This window comes from Castor canadensis, chromosome 1 (genome assembly GCF_047511655.1).
Source record: "Castor canadensis chromosome 1, mCasCan1.hap1v2, whole genome shotgun sequence".
NCBI classification, from domain to species: domain Eukaryota; kingdom Metazoa; phylum Chordata; class Mammalia; order Rodentia; family Castoridae; genus Castor; species Castor canadensis.
Window position 1 is genome coordinate 65,009,263 of NC_133386.1, and position 23,717 is coordinate 65,032,979.

A 23,717-nucleotide genomic window follows, 5' to 3' on the forward strand; every position below is an offset into this window, starting at 1 on the left:
CATTCAGTGTCTGGAAGATCTCACCCCACACTCTTCTTGCTTTTAATGTTTCTGTTGAGAAGTCTGCTGTGATTTTGATGGGTTACCTTTGTATGTTACTTGTTTTTTCTCTCTTACAGCCTTCAGTATTCTTTCCTTAGTTTCTGAGCTTGTTGTTTTAATGATGATATGTCATGGGGTAGTTCTATTTTGATCTGGTCTGTTTGGTGTCCTGGAGGCCTCTGGCATCTGTATGGGAATATCTTTCTCTAGATTTGGGAAATTTTCTGTTATTATTTTGTTGAATAGATTATGCTTTCCCTTCGCTTGCACCTCTTCTCCTTCTTCGATGCCCATGATTCTCAAGTTTGGTCTTTTGATGGAGTAGGTGAGTTCTTGCATTTTCTTTTCACAGGTCTGAGTTGTTTAATTAATAGTTCTTCAGTTTTTCCTTTAATTACCATTTCATCTTCAAGTTCTGAGATTCTGTCTTCTGTTTGTTCTATTCTGCTGGATTGGCCTTCTGTTTTGTTTTGCAGTTCTGTTTCATTCTTTTTTCTGATGTTTTCCATATCCTGGGTGGTTTCCTCTTCAATGTTGTCTATTTTTGTCCTGAGTTCATTTATCCATTTATTCATCATGTTCTCTCTTTCACTTTGGTGTTTATACAGTGCTTCTATGGTTTCCTTTATTTCTTCTTTTGCTTTTTCAAATTCTCTATTTTTGTTTTCTTGGAATTTCTTGAGTGTCTCCTGTACATTTTGGTTGACCCTATCCAGTATCATCTCTATAAGATTCTCATTGAGTACATGTAGTATGTCTTCTTTTAAATTATTCTTGTGGGCTTCGTTGGGTCCTTTGGCATAGTTTATCTTCATTTTGTTGGAGTCTGGGTCTGAGTTTCTGTTTTCTTCATTCCCCTCTGGTTCCTGTACTAATTTTTTGCTGTGGGAAAACTGGTTTCCCTGTTTTTTCTGTCTTCCCTTTATTGTCTTTGGTGTTGTTACTGTCCCTGTACTGTGTGCAATTAAGTATTTTCCAACTTGTAATAATAATAATGGTAAGATTTAGAATGGAAGGGTGAGCTGAGATGGAAAGCAAGAAGTTAAAGAAAAGGGGAAAGGAAATACACAGACAAGAGGGAGAAAGCAGAACAAGGTTTCATACAAGAAAGTTTCAAAGGTATAAACAGGGAGCGTTATAGTACTAATTGACAGTAAGCTGAACAGACATTAGAGAGACAGAGAGAGGATTGAAAATAAAAAATAAAAAAAAAAGATGAGGATAAAGATAAAAAATAAGTAAATGAAAGAAATATCTATATATAAAAATGAATTAAAATAAAATGGAAAATAGAAAATTAAAAAAACAAAAAAACAAAAAACCTCCAAGTTCAAATGCAATGAAGTTTCAGTCTTAATAATTTGGGTGTCCGTCTCAGTCTCCAATCCTGGAGATGGTGCCTCAGATGTTGTTCTGTAGTTGTCTCATCAAAGGGGACGCATAAAGTAGAACAAAACTACACACACACACACATACACACACACACACAAAGAAAAAACCCCACCAAGTGTCCCAAGTTCAAATGCAATACAGTTTCAGTAAGTTTTTCAGCTTGCAGGTGTAATTTGGTTGTTCTCTCATCAAAGGTAGGGACAAAAAGAAAAAAAGAGTCTGGAGCCAGTTCTGAGAATGGTATCTGCAGCTGTGGCTTGCCTGCCCGCTGCTGTCAGCTTGCTGTTGCTGGAGGCATTGTTTATGCAGATCTCTGGGGTGAGCTTAGCACTCACCTGGCCCCGCAGGCTTTGTTTGTTCAGAGTTCTCCTGTGCAGGAGCCTCTGCTACAGGCTTTCCCCTTTCCAAGGGGATACTGCATCCACGTTGTCAGGCCTGCGTGTTTATTTACAGTTCATGTGGGAGGTGGGTCTTCCCCCCTGTCCTGTGAAGTTTTCCTCCCACTGCCATTTTCACAAGCTTTCCTGCTCCTGATTACTGGGCGATGCTGCTGCTCCTGATTACTGGGTGATGCTGCTGCTCCTGCCAGCCCCATGTTTGTTTACAGTTCACATGGGAAGTGGGTCTTCCCTCCTCTCCTGTGGAGTTTTCCTCCCTTTGCCACTCTCACCAGCTTTCCTGCTCCTGGTTGCTGGGTGTTTGCCCCACCCCCGCTCCCGCCAGAGCCTCTCAGGCCTGCCCGGCTTGTTTATTTACAGTCCCGGGAAGGATTCCCTTCCCCCAATCTTCAGCGTTCAGTGCGCCCCACCCTCTTTCCTGCATGTCTTTATTGCTCTTATTGCTTATTACTCAGTTTCTCTTTTTTCCCAGGGTGGAGGTCAGTCTGTCCAGGGGGCTATGCTGCTCTGGCCCAGGCTTGTCTGTGGGAGTACTGTGGTACTGCAAAGCTCACCTGGTCCGCGTCTTCCCAAGCCATCTGGGCGCCGGTGACTGGTGGCCTGGAGGCCCTCCTTGTTTCTCCATTTAACATGAAGTGGAGATTCTCTGTGCAGGCTGGAGATGTGGAGGGGTCAAAGTTATGCCTCTTCTCAGTGATTATGCCTACAAAGTGTGTCTCTGGCATCTCTCCAAGATTTCACTATAGGAGGCTTGCTTTCTGCTTCCTCCCTCTAGCCTCCATCTTGGAATCCCCCTGTTATTTTTTTTTAATGTATGTACCTTTGCTCCAACAATTCTGCCCTAAGAATTTATCCTAGGGTTACCTTAAACAAAAGTACAAAGACACATAAAAAGGTACTTATGATAGCTTAATAATATCCAAGAGAAAAAGAAATGAAGGAAATTAGATTGGGGGGGAGTGGACAGAGATGGAGAGAACTAGAGGTCCATCATTTGGGGACCAGACAAATTTATGATAATAGTAAATAAGTATTTTTTTAAAATAGAGTATATTTTTACAGGCTGCTGTCAAAGATAGATCACTAGATGAAAAAAAGCAAGGTGAATCCAATAGGTACTAGATCTATTTTGTGTAAAAGTAGAAGTGAGGGAAAGCAAGATGTGGTTTTTTTTTTTTTTCATTCCATTGGCTCAGGAGGAAACAAGTGAATCTCAATTTGGTTCCAGCCAGCCCTACATCTGTAAAGATCCCTATCATAACACTACCAATGGCACTAAACTACCTTCTGAGCTAGGGAACTCATGGGTCCTATGCCATCAATTGGGTCAGGATGGGCCCATCTCAGTGCACAGTTTAGATCATCTCCTGGTGGATAATGGATTGTGGTGGGACACCAATGGGAAGGAAAACAAACACTCTCTAGCACAGGTACAGTTGTACTGGGTTTAGCTGAATAAAGACTCAGTGTCAGAAGATGCTGAAAATGACAGCCAATGCTCACAGTGGTGGAGAATGGGTTCTCTGATGCCAACCGAGCTCTTATCTAAGGATTCTTCTTGATCAAGTCCCTTGTCCTGGCCCCAGAGACCATACTTCTTTATCAAGTTGTCACTGTATTCCCAATACTCTACCCCATAGAAGCTTTTCCAGTCTTCTTTGGTAATAGGCTTTGCTCTTCCTTACCATGTTCTTTCTAAACTGTTTCCTTTTCTGGGCACACAAGTCACTGCCATTCCTCAGAGGCATAACCTTTTGAAACTCATAAATCATGAAGAAGATGTAATTTGTTTGTTTGCTTTCTTACTTGTTTTCCAATCCTGTCTTCTCTAATTAGTCATCCCTCCACTAAAGGAAGTTTTGTGAAATGCCTACTTGAATGAATGGACAACAGGTCTAAGTATAAAGAAACATCAAGAACTAAAAGTGTTACCAGTTATACCTGTAAATATCCTAGATAATAAATTATTTTCTCTAGGAAAAGGAGTAACATGGACCTTCCTTTTTTTTTTTCATTTTATACCTTTTGGTACTGTTTATACTTTTTATGATGAGAACAAAAACATTTATAATGTTAAAATACATTCATAAATTAAAAGTACTGCTTTTTAGAATCTGCCTATAAGGATGGGTACTATAACATTTTTAATTGCATTACTAAAAAAAGTAAGCATCATAGAAAAATATTGCTTAGGGTGAGGGGATGGAGGTCAGTGGTAGAACACTTGCCTAAGGTGTGAGGCTCTGGATTCAATCCTCAGCACTGAAAAAAAATTCCTTAAACAATTTGAGAGTTTTGAAATTAATCAGGACACATTGGCATCTATATAGCTATACCTATATATAATAAGTAGAAAATGTAAAAAACAAACAAATGAAACTCATGTAAATAGACTCCATACTTCCAATGCTTACTCAACATACTGAAGATAGTCATATTTCAGTTCTAATTCTATGCTCTTTCCTGACTGTTTCTCTTTCATTTTTGCCATAGTAACAAATAAGGCACAATTTTTTTTCACTCAAAGACTCCCTTATCAGTAAAAGTACTTTGGCTTCAGTTTTATGCAATCATACATGCTAAGTGTGTACTCTACTGTTAAGCTACTCCCTAAGCCATTTTTTTCTATGATGCTTTTTTCCAATAATTCAATTAAGTGTTGTAATATGTATTTTTATAGGTTGATTCTAAAAGTGGAACTTTTTATGTTTACTAATGCATTTTAACATTACTAATTTTTGATAAGTAACATTCTATTAGGAGGATACTAGTGGGTCATAGAATTGAAGGACTAGGAGGGGAAATCTGAGCCCCCAAGCTTTTAATAGGACCAGAAACTCAAATAACTTCACTGCACTTAAGATTAAATTTCCAGGAGCATCCCAGTTGGCTCATCCTAGTTCATGAACCTATCCCATACTGAGGTTGAGGTTATGGGTTGGGATGAACAGGACCATATGCAAAGGTGAAGGAGTACTTCCAGATAGGACAATGAAGTTCTCTTACCTCAATAAGGGACAAGGGATACTGCTCAGGCAAAACAATACCTATTCATCTTCTCCAGCTTTTAGAGGGAGACATAAGGAATTCTATTACTTTCATTTAATATGTCCTTTCATTATCTTTTCTCCTTCCCCATTACTGTTTCAAAATACATTTCAGGTGGAATTAAAATTTTGATTTTAAAACAAATCAATGAGATCTCTTTTTAATGGTATAAATTATCTTAACAAGTGATGAATAATCCTTGAATGTAAAGATATCTCCCAGACTTTATTTTGAAAATTCTTTCTCTTATGTTTAGGCCACCTATCATGGATAGGTGATACATAAAAATTTAAGTTTCTAACATTAGAATTATCTGTGTGGGATCAATTTTTACAGAAAGTTTATCACTATTTTACAGTAGATTAATGTAAGTAATGGTTCTAAAATTCTAACCTTGTTGTAGTAATGTATGAATTTAAGTGTGCCATTAAGAAAAAATTGTTGTTGTTAATTTCCACTCATTAAAATCATCCATTCATTAAAATTTAACTAATGTTTCTAAAGCTACATCAGCTTTGAGGTAAAAATAGGTCATAACAACTGTCAAAAATCTTTCTCCAGCTTAAGCCTGTCTGCTTAGCAGAAAGTAGAAACTCCAGGTCCCTCAATTTTATTTCAAGATATCTCAAAGGCATTTTATCAATGAACTCTATTGACTAGCCGAACCCATCCTTCATAGTACAGAAGTGGTCCTTGTGCTGCAAATACTGTAAGTGAACTTCCATAGATTCCTTAGACATCAGCTCTTTCCTTTTTTATTTAATTTATAGCTCCTTTCTTCTAAGCAATGATTCTCAACAAAAGGTGATCTTGTCCCTCAAGGACATAATGTCTGGAGTCATTATTGTTTTGCATGACTAGAGAGGGAAAGTGTTCCTGGCATGTAGAGGGTCGAGCCAGGATACTACTACACATCCTGCAATGCAGAGGATGTCCTTCCTCCCAACAGTGAATTCTCTGATCCTATCTCCCAGTAGTGCTGTGGTTGAGAAACCCCTACAGACCCAGACCCAAGTCTCAGAGAGCTGACCTAGATAAACTGAGTAACAGAAGATATACTGTCCTCAAAAGTAACCAGTGTCCTGGTCTTTTTAAACTAAGCATGCTCCTCCCCTCTGTTTTCCCTTAGGTTGACACTTTTCCTGAAATGTCTTAAGCACATCTTGATAACCCTAGCCCACATAGAACCAAACCACATCTATCTTCCTGACAAGCTCAAACATGCTAAACACCAGAGGAGACCCTGGTGAGGTTCTTTCTGGGCCCTCTGCAATATAAAAGACTGGAGTGCCTCTTCTACAAAGAATGTAATGATTATTTATTTAGGACATTGAACAAGAACTGGTGCTGCTGACATGGCTATTACAATGTGTTACCAGCACCTCTCTCTGGCTTTATTCTAATGTTAATAGATCCCACTACTGTGATCCCAGGGGTGGGCATGTCAGTTGGTCATGCACACAATAGATATTCCCAAACAATGTTTCATTTTTTAACTCAAGCTGAAGAAAGAGAATCTCTTTTCTAGTCTGAAGGCTACAAAGCTCAGATGCTCCTTGACTTACAACAGAGTTATGTTCCAATAAACCCATCATAAGTTTAAAATATTGTAAGCATGTAGTAATGCACTAGCCCAGGAAAAGATCAATTGTTTTAAATTCCAAGTATAGTTTCCATATGCTTTTACACCATTGTGAAGTCACAAAACCATAAGTAGAAGCATTGTAAATCGTAAGTCAGGAAACTCTGGTCTCCAGAAAGAAACATCTTTTTTTTTTCTTTTATTCATATGTGCATACAATGTTTGGTTTATTTCTCCCCTCTTCCCCTGTCCCCTCCTTTTCTCCTCACCCCTTCCCTCTCCCCCCACCCCCTCGCTTCCAGGCAGAAACTGTTTAGCCCTTATCTCTAATTTTGTTGACAAGAGAGTATAAACAATAAGAAGGACAAAGGGTTTTTGCTAGTTGAGATAAGGATAGCTATACAGGGAGATTCCTTGCATTGCTTCCATGTACATATGTGTTACATTCTAAGTTGATTCTTCTCAAACTAACCTTTTCTCTAGTTCCTGGTCCTCTTTTCCTATTGGCCTCTGTCACTTTAAAGTTTCTGCATTAGTTCCTTTACACTGAGGACATCAAATGGTATCTTGTTTTTTGGGGTTTCTTACCTATCTTGAGACATGAAACAGTCATTCTGGGAGGAGAAGAGAAGGGAAGTAAGGAGAGAAGGGAAAGTGAGAGAGAAAGTACAATGATGATCCTCCTGTGTCATACTAAGTCCAAATGTCCCACCATTTTATTTTGTGTGCAAAAAACTTGTCATTTTCTGTTACAGCTCAGTTAATTTTGGTTTGATCATTTCCAGCATAAGAATCTTGGCTAATACACCAATCTTCAAAATCCTTGCAATTTCACAAAGCAAGAGGTAAAAATGCTAATTTGAGGTGCACACAAGGGTGTCCTGAGGTTCTGTTTATGTTTTTTTTATTCTAGAAAGGGGTATGGTTGTTTATTTCACAGCAATTCATTAGGTTATATATGTATGTTTTACGCATTCTTTTCTGGAGGTTTATTTTTATTTCATCTTACACCATTTTTAAATGTAAAAAACAGCTCCTTTAGGATGAACACTAAAAATATAGCACTGTAGAAATTTAAAGAAGGAACCAGGTTTTCACACCTGTGATCCTAGCTACTTGTAAGGCTGAAATCAGGAGGTCATGGTTCCAGCCCAGGCAGAAAAGTTTGCATGAGACTCCATCTCAAGAGAAAAAAATCTGGATGTACCAGTTACAGCAGGAAGCATAAAATAAGAGGATTACAGTCCAGGTCAGCCTGGGAAAAATGTGAGACCCAGTCTTCGAAATAACTAGAGCAAAAAAAGTTTGGAGGTGTGGCACAAGCAGTAGAGCGCCTGCCTGCTAAGCACAGAACCCTGAGTTCAAACCCCAGTACTGTCAAAAACAGAAAAAATATTAAAAAAAAATAGAAATGGTATATTACCTTTTCCATAAATAATAGGCTTTATGTAAAAAAGTGGAGCAGAAATTTATTTTTCTCAAACTTGTCTCTCTCTCTCGCTCTCTCTTTAAATTTTTGTTTATTTTTATTGGGCCCTGCATATCAAACTGACAAAAGACAGATTTAAAGAGGAAAAGTTTGCAAATTTTATTTTATGTTAATATCTTAATGTTTTGATTTTTTCATGCACAGAGGCCTTCCTAGAAAAGAAGTGGAGCCCAATTAAGTGGTTAGGTCCAGAAGCCTATATACCATTTTGACAAAGGCTGACAAGTTGTGGGAAAGTGACAAGACAAAGGAAAGGGGTTGGGGCAGCAAATTGGGGGAAGGTAAATATTTGGGAGAAACAACTAATGGAAGATAATGGTTGCTGACTTTCTGTCTCTAATGGCAAGAGTTATTTTTCTCCTAGTTTGGAGAGGAGAATGAGATCACCCCCACAAAGGGAAATTTATGTCCTGTTTTTAGACAGGTAGGGGGAAAGCAAAGAGCTCTTTCTGTGTTTGCTGCTTTTAAGTACCTTCATCTCTCTGATAGAAAGTCTGACTAATACAAGCTCAAAATAACTTTTACACGTATTTATGATGTATTTGGGGTGGCTGTTCTGATACCTTTCCAAACTGAACTTGGAATCATACATGAAAAGTACTTTTCAGACTACAGAGCATTGTTAGTTCTCACTCAATACTCACAATTCTGTGATTGTTATCCATCCTGTTTTTTCATCATGAATAGTGGATACGCAGTAATGCACCTATTTCACCAAGAACATAATTGCAAAATCTGGGCTGAAATCCAGATTTCAGCTCCCAATTCAGTGCCCTTTTCTCTGAATCACAATTCCAACCAAATTGGGGATGGAATCACAAAGAATACAAGCGAGGCCTTCCTTCCACTGAGCTCCCAGAGTACCTGGCATGTATCCCTTTCATCAGTTGCTTATGTCATTGAAATACATATATCTTCCATTAAGTTATAAGCCCTTTCATAGCATACCTACTGTCTTGCTCATTTTAAGGAACTTATCCTTTTTTGAGCCTTTTATCATGCCCAGCACAGGTACTAGAAAACAGTAACCACTCAGTGTGTGTCTGTTGGATGACAGATGGATAGATGAATGAATAGATGTAAGTTAAGAAGCAAAGAAATGCAAAGTAGCTTTAGGTATCATTGTGATTGGATTATAAACGTCAATAGAAGAATATTGAGAATAAATATCTGCAGAAAACAAAGTTGGGCCAAAATTCTGGGAAGCTGTGAATGCCAGTTCAAGGTGTTTTTACTTTAGTTGGAGGCACAGGTGACATTACTTCTGTCTTTGTAGGAGTGTCAACCTTCCCAATGGGTTGCAGGAATTGACAGTGTAATTGTCTAGGATTTAATTTTGAGGGATGTAGAAATAGATAGGGATGGAACAGTGTTGAACAATGACTAGCTAAGTTTCTTTGTCCCTCATGAGGTATGGTGTGGGATGATTTGTCCAGGTGCCTACAAAATGAGCTGAGATACAGGGAGGTAGACAAAGAGTAGTCTGTTTTTGGAAAGCCAAATGTCAAATATCGCATCACCCAATGCAACTACTAAGACCAAAATGCAAAAGGCAGAATCAGATAATATGACAGAGCCAATGAACTGGAGCCCACTGGATCAGGAGTTGAAGTTAAGGAGGTACTGAATAAGTGCAGAGGGTCCTTAGCAGTGTGTAATAGTGACACCCCTTTGTATTAGTTCTTGGTTGCTACTATAGCAAATATTACAATTATAGAGGCTTGTCAGAACACACATTTGTAAGTTAGAAATCCTGCATGGGTCTCACTGGGATAATATCAAAACATCCTTAGGATGAGCTCCGAGTGGGTCTCAGAAGTACTGTTTCTGCATCTCTGCCAGCTTCTAGAGGTTGTCCACATTCCTTTGTGTATGGTCTTTTTCAGTAATTTGGGAATTGAGCCAAATCCTTCTCCCAAAGCTCTCTCTCTGGTTCCCTCTCTTTTGCCCCTCTCTCTCCCACTTTTAAAGACCCTTCTGATTATGCTGGGTTCCCATAAAAATCCAGGATAATCTCTCTATTTTAAAATCAGCTGGTTATCAACCTTAATTCCATCTGCAACATTTATTCCCCTTTGCATGTAAGATACTGTATTCACAGACTTCAGGGATTAGGACAGGTACATTTGCCTGCCACATGCTTCCTCAGTGGTGGAGGGGACAGTGTCTTGGCTTGCAAGACAAAAACCACGGTTGCCAATGTGTGATATGTCAAGGGAAAATTTAAGGGTAATTTGATCCAAGCCACTCTCAAAATCATCACTTTGTTTCAGAATTTTTCTCCAGTCTTGAACAATTAGCTCTCATATCCTTAAAAGTACGCATACTTCTCCATAAAAATAAAGTTCACATAGTTTCCTCACTCACCCATTCAGACTGTGGTATACTCAAGCCAGCTTGTGCCATATGTGAAAAATTATTAGCAAATTTTCAGGAATTTGGCAGCATCGAGGTAGCATCAGTAAAGGTAAGACTATTTACACTCATGAAAATGAGCAAACGCTACAAAGTAGGGCTTTTACTCTGGGAGAATCAGTAATTAAACATTTGCCGGCATTGGGATCCACATTACATTTGAAATATAGTGACTGGCTATTGCAGTTAGTCTGGGTCTCCCAGACAAATGTCAAGATGAAAAAGATCATAATTTTGTATAATTAGCATCTCCTTTTCAGTAGAATGCCATGATTCAGTTTATTAATTGCCAGAGTGTGGCCACAGGAATTGTGTAGTACCTAAACTGAGTGATCATATCAGGAAGGCCATACTTTATATAATCTTAACAAGATTATAGATAGCCAAAAATCTATGTGTGATACAGTGTGAGCACTTCAGACCAATTTCAGGAAGTAAAGAATTAGCAGAAGCTGATAGCAATAATACACTGCAATCATATTCCATTCATATATATTCAGGCAACAAAAAACTTCAGTTTCTACTAGGAACATGTAATATCATAGTAAAAACAATAATTATGCTTACTACTCCCACGGTGCTCACAGGCTACCTTGGTGGAAAGTGTATGTACAGTTGGTCGTGAGGGGTAAAGCAGACAAGGGAACCTCCTACATTGCAGGGGAATGGGTTCACAGAAATACTTAGAAGGGTCACCTTACTGAGAAATTCCAGATCAGGCAAGAAGTCTTGGATACAATGACACGTAATCTGGGTCCAACAAGTAACAACAATAATAATATTTATTGGGTACCATTTATGCTCTAATCTAAACCTTAAGCCCATAGACACATTTTATTTCATTTCATTCTTGTAGCACTCATGAGGTAGGTATTACTATTATCCCCACTTTAAAGAAGATGAAACTGAAGCAGAGAAAAGTTAACTTGTTCAAAGTCTCACAGTAAAGGGGTCTCATGGTGAAAGAGTAGGAGTTAGCTATCTTAAGGGATAATGGAGATAAGAATGTTCCAGTAAAGGGAACAGCAGAGGAAAAGTCACAAAAAGTCCCAGGAAGACGGAAAGCTCATTTGACTGAAGATGTAAGTGGAAGGTGATGAATATGGAAGCTACAGGGAGAGCACACACTGGACCATGAAGGTCAGAGTAAGCAGGGTTTATTTGTTAAATCATGGTGGTGAGCAAATTGGCCTATTTTTAAAAGATCACTACAGCCTCAGTATGGAAGAAAAGGGAAGAAAGCCAGTGTAAGAGATAAGAATGGCTGACCAGAGATGATGTAGGGAATGAAGAGGAAGTAAGAGTTGAGGTTGCTAACCAGGTTTCTGCTGTAGACACCTGGAGAGATGGTGATGACTGGGCTGGAGAACACAGAAGGGAAAAACGGGTTTGTGTGGGAAGACAACGAGCTTTGGTTCAGAATGTTACATCTGAAAAGCCTGTAGAACACTGGGGAGCAGGTGTCAAGAAAGCAGGTGGCCCTATAGACTTGATGCTTAGGGAGCTGGAGTGACAGATTTGGGGATCATCAAGATAAGGATGGAAACTTAAGCCAGTAATGTGATGAGATTACCCAGGGATAGGTTGTAGGATGAGGAGAACCAAGAGATTCAGGAAAAACACCAAGGAAATACTTATTTAAGGGACAAATGGAGGAACAGCAGTCACAAAGACATGAAGGATAGGTCAGAGAAGTATTTGAAAAAAGAACATTATAAAAAGAAAGGCCTGACCCACAGTGTCAAATACTGTGGAGTGGTTAAGCAAGACAAGAACAAAAAAGTTGGATTTAGCAATTTAAGATAGTGGGGTACATGACAGTACTTTTACTGAAGTGATAGAGATCAAAGCTTTCTTGCCATGGGTTAGGAGTAAATGGGAGACATGAAAGCAGAAATAAAAATGCAAACAATTCATTCAAGAAGTATGACTGACTGGAGAAACAATACAGAGCAGAAGATAGCGGAAAGAGAATTGAGGTTGTTAATTTATTTTTAAATTAGAGGAATCTTGACCACATCTAAATGGGTGGGAAAAAGACTGTGGAGTAAGATTGTAAATCATCCTGAGTAAAGAGAATTAAGTCAAGTGAGAACTGTGGGGGAGAGGTTGAAAGTACGTGGACTGGTTTAGATCCCTAAGGAAATAAGAAGGGTCACACTGCAGGGCTTATGGGTGCAGTAATTGACATGGGCACAAAATTCTTTTTTCTTCCCACAAAGCACAAAGACTTATCAGAAAGGTGGTAGACAGAAGAAATTCCATTATCATATAAGGCTGTAGAGAGATGCCACCTCTGGCTTGAAAGACAAGTGTATCAGTCCATCACAGACGTAGGCATCATGGACCAGGTCTGCCTTGAACCTCTGCACACAGCATGAAAGCAGCTATCTGGCAGCTGTTTGGCAACATCAGATGAAGCAAGAGCTACAGCACTGCAGGAAAGTGATTTTTAATCAGGAAGCTCACGACTTAGTGCTGTCATTTCAGACTATATTATGGAGCTTTATGAACATAACACAAATTCTGTTCTGCACACAGATTATTGCCATGAATAAAGAAAGATAATGTTGATAGGGATCAACTTTCACACACAAAAAGGACCCTTTTCACAAAGACAATATTTTGGGGTTTAGTAGAGTTACAGAGGGAGGAATGGGGTCAGATTTTTTTTTTAATCACAGCACTGGAAACAAACTTCAGAATAAGAGGAATCCTGCTACCAGGTATTGCTATAATTTTTACTAATGTTGGTATTAACAGTGTTGGAAACTATCAAACACTTGGTGTCATCTCCTGGAATATGGAAACAGAAGTGATGTGGCAAAGGCTTTGTTTGATGGTAACTATGAGTGGGTTTTGGTAGTCTGACCTGCCCTTTGGCCAGCTGAGCTGGAAGCTGGACAATGCCATTCTACAGAGCACTTGTGCATCTTTTCCATCACTTATTTCTGTCTGGTGGAGAAGAACTCAATATAAAAGTCCAAAGTAGATGAGCTGGAGGGCTATTCTGATAAGTTAGAAAATTCTATAAATTAGAAAATTTCTAAAGCTGCACAGAGTGTCAAGGACAAGAGTGTTCAAGGCTGAGTCAAGTGGGAAACTAAAGTAAGTGAATCATGGAAAGTACCCCTAAAGAATCACAAACAAAAAGAGAAGAAGCAATTTTGAGAAGCCAGCAATGGGGGTCTGAAAACTTGAAGTGTGGCTGATGAGATCAGGAAGTAATGGCTTCAGTGAAAGAGTGGCAGGTAATTTGGCTGAGTGCTACAGAGTAGGGTTACTTGTGGCATAGAACATTTTTACTTGTTTCCAGCAGTGAGGTATTGGGAAAGGAAAGATGATGCCGCAGACTTAATACAACACTGAGTTCTTTTATCAGGGCTACATATAAGAAAAGTAAGAGCTACAGGGAAACTACATATTAACTTTCTTAACATCTGATAAAGTGCCTAAGGACCTTCAATAGTAAAAGTACAGAATTCAGAATTAAGGCCAACCTGGGGAATCCTATGTATTTCTCCTGCTTCTGCCTGTCTCCCAACACTAATTGTAAGATCTCACCATTAACTGGAAGAAAGCCTAATCTGAAGCATACCTACCTAGATCAGAGGTCAATAATGGCAGGAGAGACCCAGATAAAATCCCTCCTTTCTCTTTGGCCTTAATACATTATGACTTATAAGTACAGGGTTTAGGCCTTGAAGCTCCAGTGCCTACAAGAGGCTAACTCTGTGATGGAAATTGATGCATCATGGAGGGGAATTGCCAGCCTCCTCTTGGCTGAGGAGTTAGAACTGACTGAGGTCTGACTCCTCCAGGAGGTAAGACTAGGGTCTTTTCCAGTATCTGTTCAGGGTGATAGCCAGGAATGCAAGGGAGAGAAGGTCCAGGCCTGTATCCTGCCTTTAAAGAATTATAAGATCACACAAAAGAACATGGCCCAGTGAATATTTATCAGGTTACATTAGTCATTCTTCCTACTTTGGCGAGAGATAAAAATGGTATGAAAAAAAGGAGTCAACATTCTCTGGCTTACATAAGGAGCAGAATCAGTCCCACTTTTCCCAATTAAGGAAAAGAGGAAATGAGACCTGATTTGAACAAAAAAATAATTAGTAAGATGTGAAAAAATTTTTCTCAGTTATAAGAATGTGTTATGGGTTGAAATTTGTCTGCCTCCCCCACCAAAAAAATTCATTTGTTGAAATCCTGATTCCCAGTGCTACAGAATGTAACCTTAATTGGAAGTAGGGTCATTCTGGATGTAATTAGTTCAGATGAGGTCACAATGGATGAGAGTAGGCTCCTGATAAATATGATTAAAATTTTTCAAAAGAGGTGGATTTAGTATAGATATGCACTCAGGAAGGGGAATCCCAGGTGAAGATGAAGGCAGAGATCAGGTGCTTCTACCAGCCAAGGGACACCAAAGAGTTTCAGCATCCCACCCCTCCCCCCCCAAAAAAAAAGCGAGGCAAGAGGCACTATTAGAGATTGAATGTCTGTGTTCCTATCCCCTACTGCCCACAAATTTGTATGTTTAAATCCTGACCTCCAGTGTGATGGTACTGGAAGGTAGGATCACTGGGAGGTGATTAAATCATAAGGGTGGAGTTTTCATGAATGGGATCAGTATCTCTGTGAAAGCGACCCCAGAGAGCACTTTCACTATCATGTGAAGATTATTTGGAAAAGAGTGTCCCCACCAGAACCAGACCATGATGATCTTGGTTTGATGATCTTGGAGGCTTATGGCCTCCAGAACTGAGAAATGCATTTTTGTTATTTGTAAACCACCAGTCTATGCTATTTTGTTATAGCAATCCAAACTAAGACAGCACAGAATGGTTTTTTCCTCACAGCTCTCAGAAGAAAGCAACCCAGCTGACATCTCAATCTCAGACATTTCCCCTCCAGAACTGCAAGAAAACAAATTCTTGCTGTGTAAGCCACCCAGTTTAAGTACTTAGTTACAGCTATCCTAGAGAGCTACCACAGAATGGCAAAGCACTAGATGTACAAAGAACTAGACTGAAAAGGATTTAAAATATAGTGGTGTCATATATTATTTATACAATTAACCATATTTATTTTACAATATGTATTCACATAGGATCAACCATATCTAGTATGAATAATTTTAGTAAGCAGTAGTATTTCAAGTAAAACCAGCAATTATGTATCCTGGACGGCAGATACTTGAGAGTCAAACTAGAGTCTCTTCTAGTTTTATGGTCCTGTGATTTTATCAACAAACTGTGTGCCAAATCTAATTGCCTCAAGGTAATCCAGATTAAAATCATATTCTATTAATACTGAAGATTTCACTAAAACACTTAAGGGATTACATGTGCAAATGCAGCAAAAATTTAGTAAATTTGTAACATCCATTAAGATACAATTGATTTTAAAAACAAAAATTATAAAGTTGCATTTTATGATCAACAATAAATATTTATTAAGCATGCACTGTTTGCAACTGTCCATATAAAGTGATATAGATGGGGAGGCAAGTGATTACTATGGTATTGCCCCACAGGTCTTACAATGTAATTGGGAAGCCAGTGCAGAAGACAATAAACAATACAAGTCAGAGTGTTCATATGAAATGCTGCAGATACTGTTCTTGGGTAAAATACTGTTAATACTCATGAGCAAAGGAGCCAGTCTTCACTCTGTCATATAAATGATCCTTGGATATCCCCCTTTTGAGTGATCTCTGTGACTTAGCTATGGAGTAAAGTGAATTGTGTCTCTTATTTGCATTATCTTCTGTTGGAATGTTTCTCCTTGTCTTCCCTTGGAACTGTAGTTACTACAAACAGAAAGGTCTTAATTGTGGGCTTTTCAGATGACATTCCCTGATTCCAATTGAGGAAGACAATGGTATGATGTGTTGGGTGTAGTGGAAAGGTCTATACTGAAAACAGTAGCCAGGAATAGACCTCACTCCCAGTGAGAAGCTGCTGTTGAGGATCTAGGGAAAATAACATCTTATAATAGAGCTGCAGTAAACAGTAACCGGGCTCATGTCCCAGATTGGTTGTGTGTGTCTTGTTTCTGAACTCCTGGCACATGCCTCCTATCCTCCTTTTGCTATTCCTCCTTTCTCACCTGTCACATGTTTAAAAAATATAAAGTATAAAGTCCTTTAATCTTCCACTTCAAAACTACCATCCAGCTTAATAATTGTATAATCCTAGCAGGACACCACTATTGACATTCTATTTTCTAACCTTTAATGTATCCAAATCACAATCCTTGCACACAAAAGGCACACACTTCCAAATGCTTCTGAATATGCTGATATCATGGCAGTCACTCCATTCCCCTTCCTGATCATTTCTACAATGCTGGACTGAAAATAATTACCTGCAGTAGAAAAGAGCACTGTATAGGGGAACAGTATACCTGGGTTCTAGTGCCACACCTGTCCCTGACTAACTGTAGGTGCTAATCTCCACTATTCCCCTTGAGTCTGTTTCTGCCCAGCTTGTTAATTGTGAAGCTAATAGATGGAGCTACCTTACCTAAAGAGTAACCCAGGACAGGGTGAGCAGGGTAGCAGTAGATTTTCTAAAACTGTGTGATAAGCTGGGTTTCAAAGCATAGTCCAAAACCCAGAGCAATTACGCAAGATTGTTGAATCTAAAATATTGGTCATTAAAGCCAAAAAAGAAGTTCAAAAATAAGTCTTCATTGACACACACATGAAATTACAGAGCAAAGCAACTAATTTTAGGGGTTGGTAGGAATATTTTTTCACTATGCATTATCTCTGTCTTTACCATGCTCACCTCCATGAGGTTCTAGTAGAGATGCCTAACTTTCCAACCTTCCCAAAGGATGTGCACATGACCCAAGCTAGGTCAGTCAGCATTCCACCCTCCTGGGAATTTCATTCTGGGGCAGAAAAGGAATATCCAGCAGCAAAAGACAGCTGCACTTGAATTTCCAAACGTTTGCATGTTAGTCCTCCTACTCCTGAAATCCCTGAGGCTGCATATTATAGTTTCCTTCATCAGGTCTCCGCACCCTTGAAATACACCCTCTTTTTATCCCCAAATGTCCATTCAGTTTCCCTTGTTTTCAATAAAAGAATAAGTTGCTAGAAACAGTAAGAATTAAAATGTACATAAGGGAAAAGCTTTTGTCTTCTGGGGCAGAACTCATCCAGGGAGAGCTGGTTGGGAGGAAGTAGGAGCATTTAGTCAGTACCACAAACTAGTGAAAGGGAGGGCAAGGCAGTGGTGGGACTACTGGGTAGATAAAGGGAGAAAAATGCAGATAGTACATTGAAAGATGGGCTGATTATTCTAAGCTCCAACCAACATCCTACACAATTCAATATGATCAATTCCATGACACAAATGACTAGTGCCATGTTTGAAGTGGGTAGGGAAAGAAAAAGCATTGTTCTTTTATTCTTAGGTCTTACATTTTTGATAAGGGCTGTGTAGATGGGAATATTCAGAAGTGTAGGATGATACATGAATCCAAGCGTTCTGATTCACTATATAAATGTTGAGGGCTGTGCAGGTGAAAGAACCCTAGATGCAACACTCGTGTGACATTTTCCCTATATCTCACAAGTCAATCCAACTAATCATTAAGTGAGCCCAGTTTTATCACCAAATGTATACATTGCTCCTTAGATATCTCTATGAGTGGCAGAGTTTTGGTGTTCTCCTTTTCCAGGAATATTCTTTGATGTTAACACAGCTTTTACTTGTGTACCTGGGGCTGCCATGACACACATGCACACAAAAAAACCCCTCTAATTTACATTGAAATTTCCTCCTATTTCCTGGGTACCCTACCAAGGGGTATTTTTGTTGGACCTCTGAGACACAGGTATACTGCTGGTGGCTTGGCTGGCCTGTAATCATTGGAGTTCAGGGTGGTATGGCTTAGCTGTTATAGAAGGAATAACTCCAGTACACATACAACATGTCAAATGTGCTTCTGACTCAGAGCCTTTGTACTTTCTGTTCCCTTGGCTTAGACCACTTTCCCTTTACAAAAAAAAAAAAAAGACCACTATTCATTAGTCTATGAATCTTATACTTTAGCAGCTTTTAAGCTGGAAAATGGACAGTTAATTGGTCACATTCAACAAAGTAGAGCTATTAGTTGTACATCTTGGGCACTAACTTGAACTCTGGTTTTGAGGAGTGAAGGTAGAGGGCTGGTAAGAAATCAAGGATGGGATATTGTCATTCACATGAATCACATTTCACTCCTCAGCTGTCTTAATTAACCAACTAAAAACAAAAATGGCCTTTTAGCAAGAACTGAACCAAAATGAGCTGGATGGATTAAGTTTCAGCATCTTGAGATCAGGGAATCACTCTTCAGATGAACAAACTATCTGGTCTTTTAGAAGGAAGAAAGCCAGTGAATCAGAAGCCTGTAGGCAGTGGACAGAGAAGGGTGAGATAGTTCAAGAATTCCCTGTGAATAAGGTGTTTAACAGTTATATTATTTTATTGCTCAAGTTCACTGAAAACAAATAATAAAATTTGCTGAGCGTGAATCCATCCCAAATCCTGTACAGTAGTCCTCTTTCTTCCTGATTTTGCTTTCTGTTGTTTTAGGTGCCCATGGTCAACTGTTATGGCTTGAATATGAAATGTCCTCCACAGGCTTATATGATGAATGCTTGGTCACCAACTGGTGGGGCTATTTTGAAAATTGGTGGAAACTTTAGAAGGTGAGCCTAGCTGGAGGAAGTAAAGGGTCATGGGTCACTCATGGAGGTTTAGTGGATCCCCAGTACCCTCCCTTGTCTTTCTTTCTCTCTCTGCCTCCTGAAGGCCATGAAGTAAAGAAGCTTCCACCACACTCTCTTCACCATTGATGTTCTGCCTCACCATGGGCCCAGAAACATGGAGCCAAGTAATCATGGACTGAACTCTTTGAAACTGAGCTGAAATAAATCTTTCTTTCCACAAGTTGTTTCTATCAAGTATTTGATCACAGTGATAATAAAACTGACTGATACATCAGCCAAAATCTGAAACTATTAAATGGAAAATTCAAGAAATAAAATACTTTGTAAGTTTCAAATTGGAAGCTGTTCTGAGTAGTAGGATAATCCTCAGCTATTCCACTCAGTCCTGCCTGGGAGTTGCATCAAACTTTGTACAGCACATCTACACTGGATATGTACCCATTAGTCACTTAGTACCTATCATAGTACACATTATCAGATTAACTGCAGCAGTATCACAAAGTGTGTGGAAGTAACCCTTATGAAATAGCCTAACACTAAATTACAATGCCTATGTCATTCTCCTCATTTCATCCTATCAAGAAGGTATTGAATCATCTCACATCATCACAAGAAGGGCGAGTACAGTACAATAAGGTATTTTGAGGGACAGACCACATTCACTTAACTTTTACTATACTGTTATAATTTATTTTATTATTAGCTTCATTCTTAATGTCTTACTGTGCCTAATCTATCCATTAAACTGTATCATAGGTATGTTTGTATAGGAAAAAAACAGTATATACAGACTTCAGTACTATCTGCAGTTTCAGACATCTACTGGAGGTCATGGAACACATTCTCTGTGAATAAGTGGGAGGACTACTCCAATTTTTCTCACACATAGCTCTTCTTAAACTTTATTTTTGTTACAATTTTTTAAAAAAAATTTTTTATTGTTGTGCTGAGGGTACATTGTGGCATTTACAAAAGTTCTTACAATATATCAAAGTTGAATTCACTCCCTCCACCATTCTCCTTTATTCCCCTTTCCTCCATTTCTGGAATAGTTTCAATTTTCCATTTATGTACATGTGTACCCAATATTTACCCCATATTCACCCTCCTACACCCTTTCCCCCACATCCTTCCCCCTTCTACCACCCCCCCGCCCAGACAGGACCTGTTCTGCCCTCCTATTCTGATTTTGTAAAAAAACCAAGTCATTTTTGTTTAATATAGCCATACAGGGGCTATCCTTATGACAGTTCCATGTATATATGCATCTACTCTATTTTTCTCCTTTCTACTTTAGTCCCCTTTTTATGGTGATTGCAACAGGTTCAAAAATTCTATATTCATCCTTATATAGGAAGTACATCAACCATATTCACCTTAACTTTCTTTTTTTACTCTCCCTCTCTTATATGTTACCTCCCCTAAGTGTGACCTGTTTTCCATAATATTGCTTGTATTTGTATAGGTCTATATTCTACATATGAGAGAAAACATACAGCCTCTGAATTTGATGAACTTCACTTAAGATGGTATTCTCCAGTTCCATCCATTTACTTGCAAATGACAAACTTTCATTCTTCTTTATGGCTGTCACTCACAGCCATAGACTTTTATAGACTATCATTATTTTGTGGTTATGTTTTGCTTTTGGAAAGATATGCTTGGTATGAAAAGGTATATCATTTAAGAAGGATTTGCTTCAAAATAACTGGGAGAAGTAGGAAATGGGAAAGTATACAGAAGAAATTATACTGGCTATGAATTGATAATCATGGATTGTGGGTGACGAATACATAAAGATTCATTATACAAAACTGTACATTTAAATATGCTTACTTTGGATTATTTTCTTAATCTAAAGTAATTTTTTGAAAGACTACCACTAATATCCCAATAAAGCAATAGTGCTAAATAATCAGCTTTTCTCTAACATAAACACAGTTTTTTTTTTTTCATTTTTATTAGGAAACATTCATTGTACAGGGGTGATTCATTATGACAATTCCAAACAGTCTTACATTATACATTGGTTAGATTGCCTCCACCATCTCCCCCATGCAGCTCCCTGCCCCACTTAAAGCACATGCAAGAGGTTTCATCATTCTGTTTTGTATATGTACATGAAGCCCACTAGTCATATTCCATCACTTTCATCTCCTCCATTCACACTCCCCCTTCTCACAAATACCCTCTTGGCATTGTATCTGTTTTACAGTTCTGTTTTTCATTATTAATTCCAAAGTCAATGTTTAAAGGGGTTTCTCTATGTATCCCTGCTGTGAGTAAACTTTACTTTGGTCAGTTTCAAACCCTTCCATTAGTGTCCCTTACCCCTTCCCTCCCACACCCATTATTCAACAGCTTTCAATACATATCATTACATCCTCTATCTGCACAGATGTAATGTATTTAAATATTGTTGACTATCAATCTCTTTTCCTTCTCTCTTCTCTGCATTCCATAAAGTAGTTCTACTATTACAAACATGTTCTACATATAAGTTTGAATAGGATCATGTTTGTTTTTGTGTATGTGATTATCTTTTTGGACCGATCTTCCACATATGAGAGAAAACATGTGGCCTTTGTCTCTCTGAACCTGGCTTACTTAACTTTAACATCATGTCCTCCAATTACATCCATTTACCTTCAAACCACATAGTTTCATTCTTCTAGGGCTGAATAAAACTCCATTGTGTGTGTATTATTTATCTATATATATAATATATATATTTTATATATATTATATATTTATATATCACATATCTCACATTTTCTTGATTCATTCATCAGTTTTAGGACATCACAATATTGTGAACAATGCTGGAATAAACATCAGAGTCCAAGTGTCTCCATTGTATACTGACTTAACATTCCTTCTGAAATCTACCTAGGAATGGTATCACTGGATCATATGGCAGTTCTACTTTTAGCTCTTTAAGGAATCTCCATACTGCTTTCCATAGTGGTTGTACTAATTTAAATTCCCACCAACAGGGTATAAGGGTTCCTGTTTCACTGCATCCTCGCCAACATTTGTTGTTGTTTTTGCTCTTGAAGATAGCCATTCTAACTGGAGTGAAATGAAAACTTAGTGTAGTTTTGATTTGTATTTCTTTTATGGCTAGGGAAGTTGAACACTTTTATTAGCCTTCTGTACCAATTCCTTTGAAAGTTCCATATTCAATTCATGTGCCCATTTCTTCATTGGGATGATAAACACAGTTTCATATAGTAAATGTATTAAGACTCCTCTCAAAATGTCGATAGCTGGGTACATGAATTATCTTATTGACAGAAACAGAAACTGTAGAAGCAACTGTGCCTTGTGGTCATTTGTTAGGAAGCTTCAAGCCATCATGATTATATTTTTACATTCTTCTCAGTTTCTATTCAATCAAAAGTTCTTAAAAAAAGATTATGCCAAGAGCGATACGAGAAAAATAAAATAAATTACTACATTTCAACCTCCAACCTCTGAATCTCAAATCCCACTATCTGAGTTTCTGTTGCTTTCTATTTGAGCAGCTCAAGTGAACATTATTTCTAAATACTTCCCCTCCAAGACCTCTTTTAAGTAGCTATCTCTAATAAAATTGTTCAAGATCTTCCTTCTCATATTGGCTGTAATAGCAGCATTGTATGTGGGGTTTTTTTTTCTCTTCCAAACCATTCTTTATGTAGATGTCAATAGTCCTGCTAGACAGATCTACAACTCTCTAACTGCCAATGAAGAGACATTCAACAGAGAAGAAAAACCAAATTCCTATGTTCCTTCATTTAAAGACTTCTACCACATAGCCTGTGATGATTTCAACAATAGCAATATTCCATTCTCCTAATCTCTTTGGCAGTGTGTGATTCCTAGAGACAAATGAAGAGAGAAACTATCAAGAAGATCATCTCTCAAGCTAAAAGGCAGAGTTGTGCCTGCAAGGGCATGGGCTGACAAAAGGAAATTACTCCAAAAAGTCCACATGCAAGGGCACTTCATGTATTGCCTAGAGTATCTTTCACCAGCTTAAAAACATCAGGCAACTAAATGCACCATCTAAAATAGCTACCATATGGGCATAACATTAGAAATATTGCCATAATGTATTAACAAAATAATACATCTGAAAATACTAATTTCTGAGCTCTAAAATTTTAAATATCAAAATATTTCACATTATATTAATATTATATAAAAGAAAAATAGCTAATATTTTAAAATTTTTACTATATGCCAAGTCCTATACCTTCAAATAGATTGTGTCTCACAGTAACCCTATGAAAATAAATAGTATTGTTATATTCCCTTTTTAAAGATGAGAAAACTGGGTATCAGAATTTAAGAAATTACTGCAAAATCATGCAATCAGGAAGTGAAAGAACTGACATTCAAATGCAGGTCAGTCTCGGGCCAAGCCTGTTAGTAATCATTATGTTTATATCATGGTTAAGAAAAGAGTCTGACACTTACAGAAAGCTCAGACCAGACATGAGGAAAGACAGACAGATATACAGATAGAACAAACAAACGCCACCTCTAAAGTTTCTGAGTTGGGTTTACCAACTAAGAGAACAAGCTATGGCTACAACTTGGCCTTTTCAAAGCTTTTCTGAATGAAGC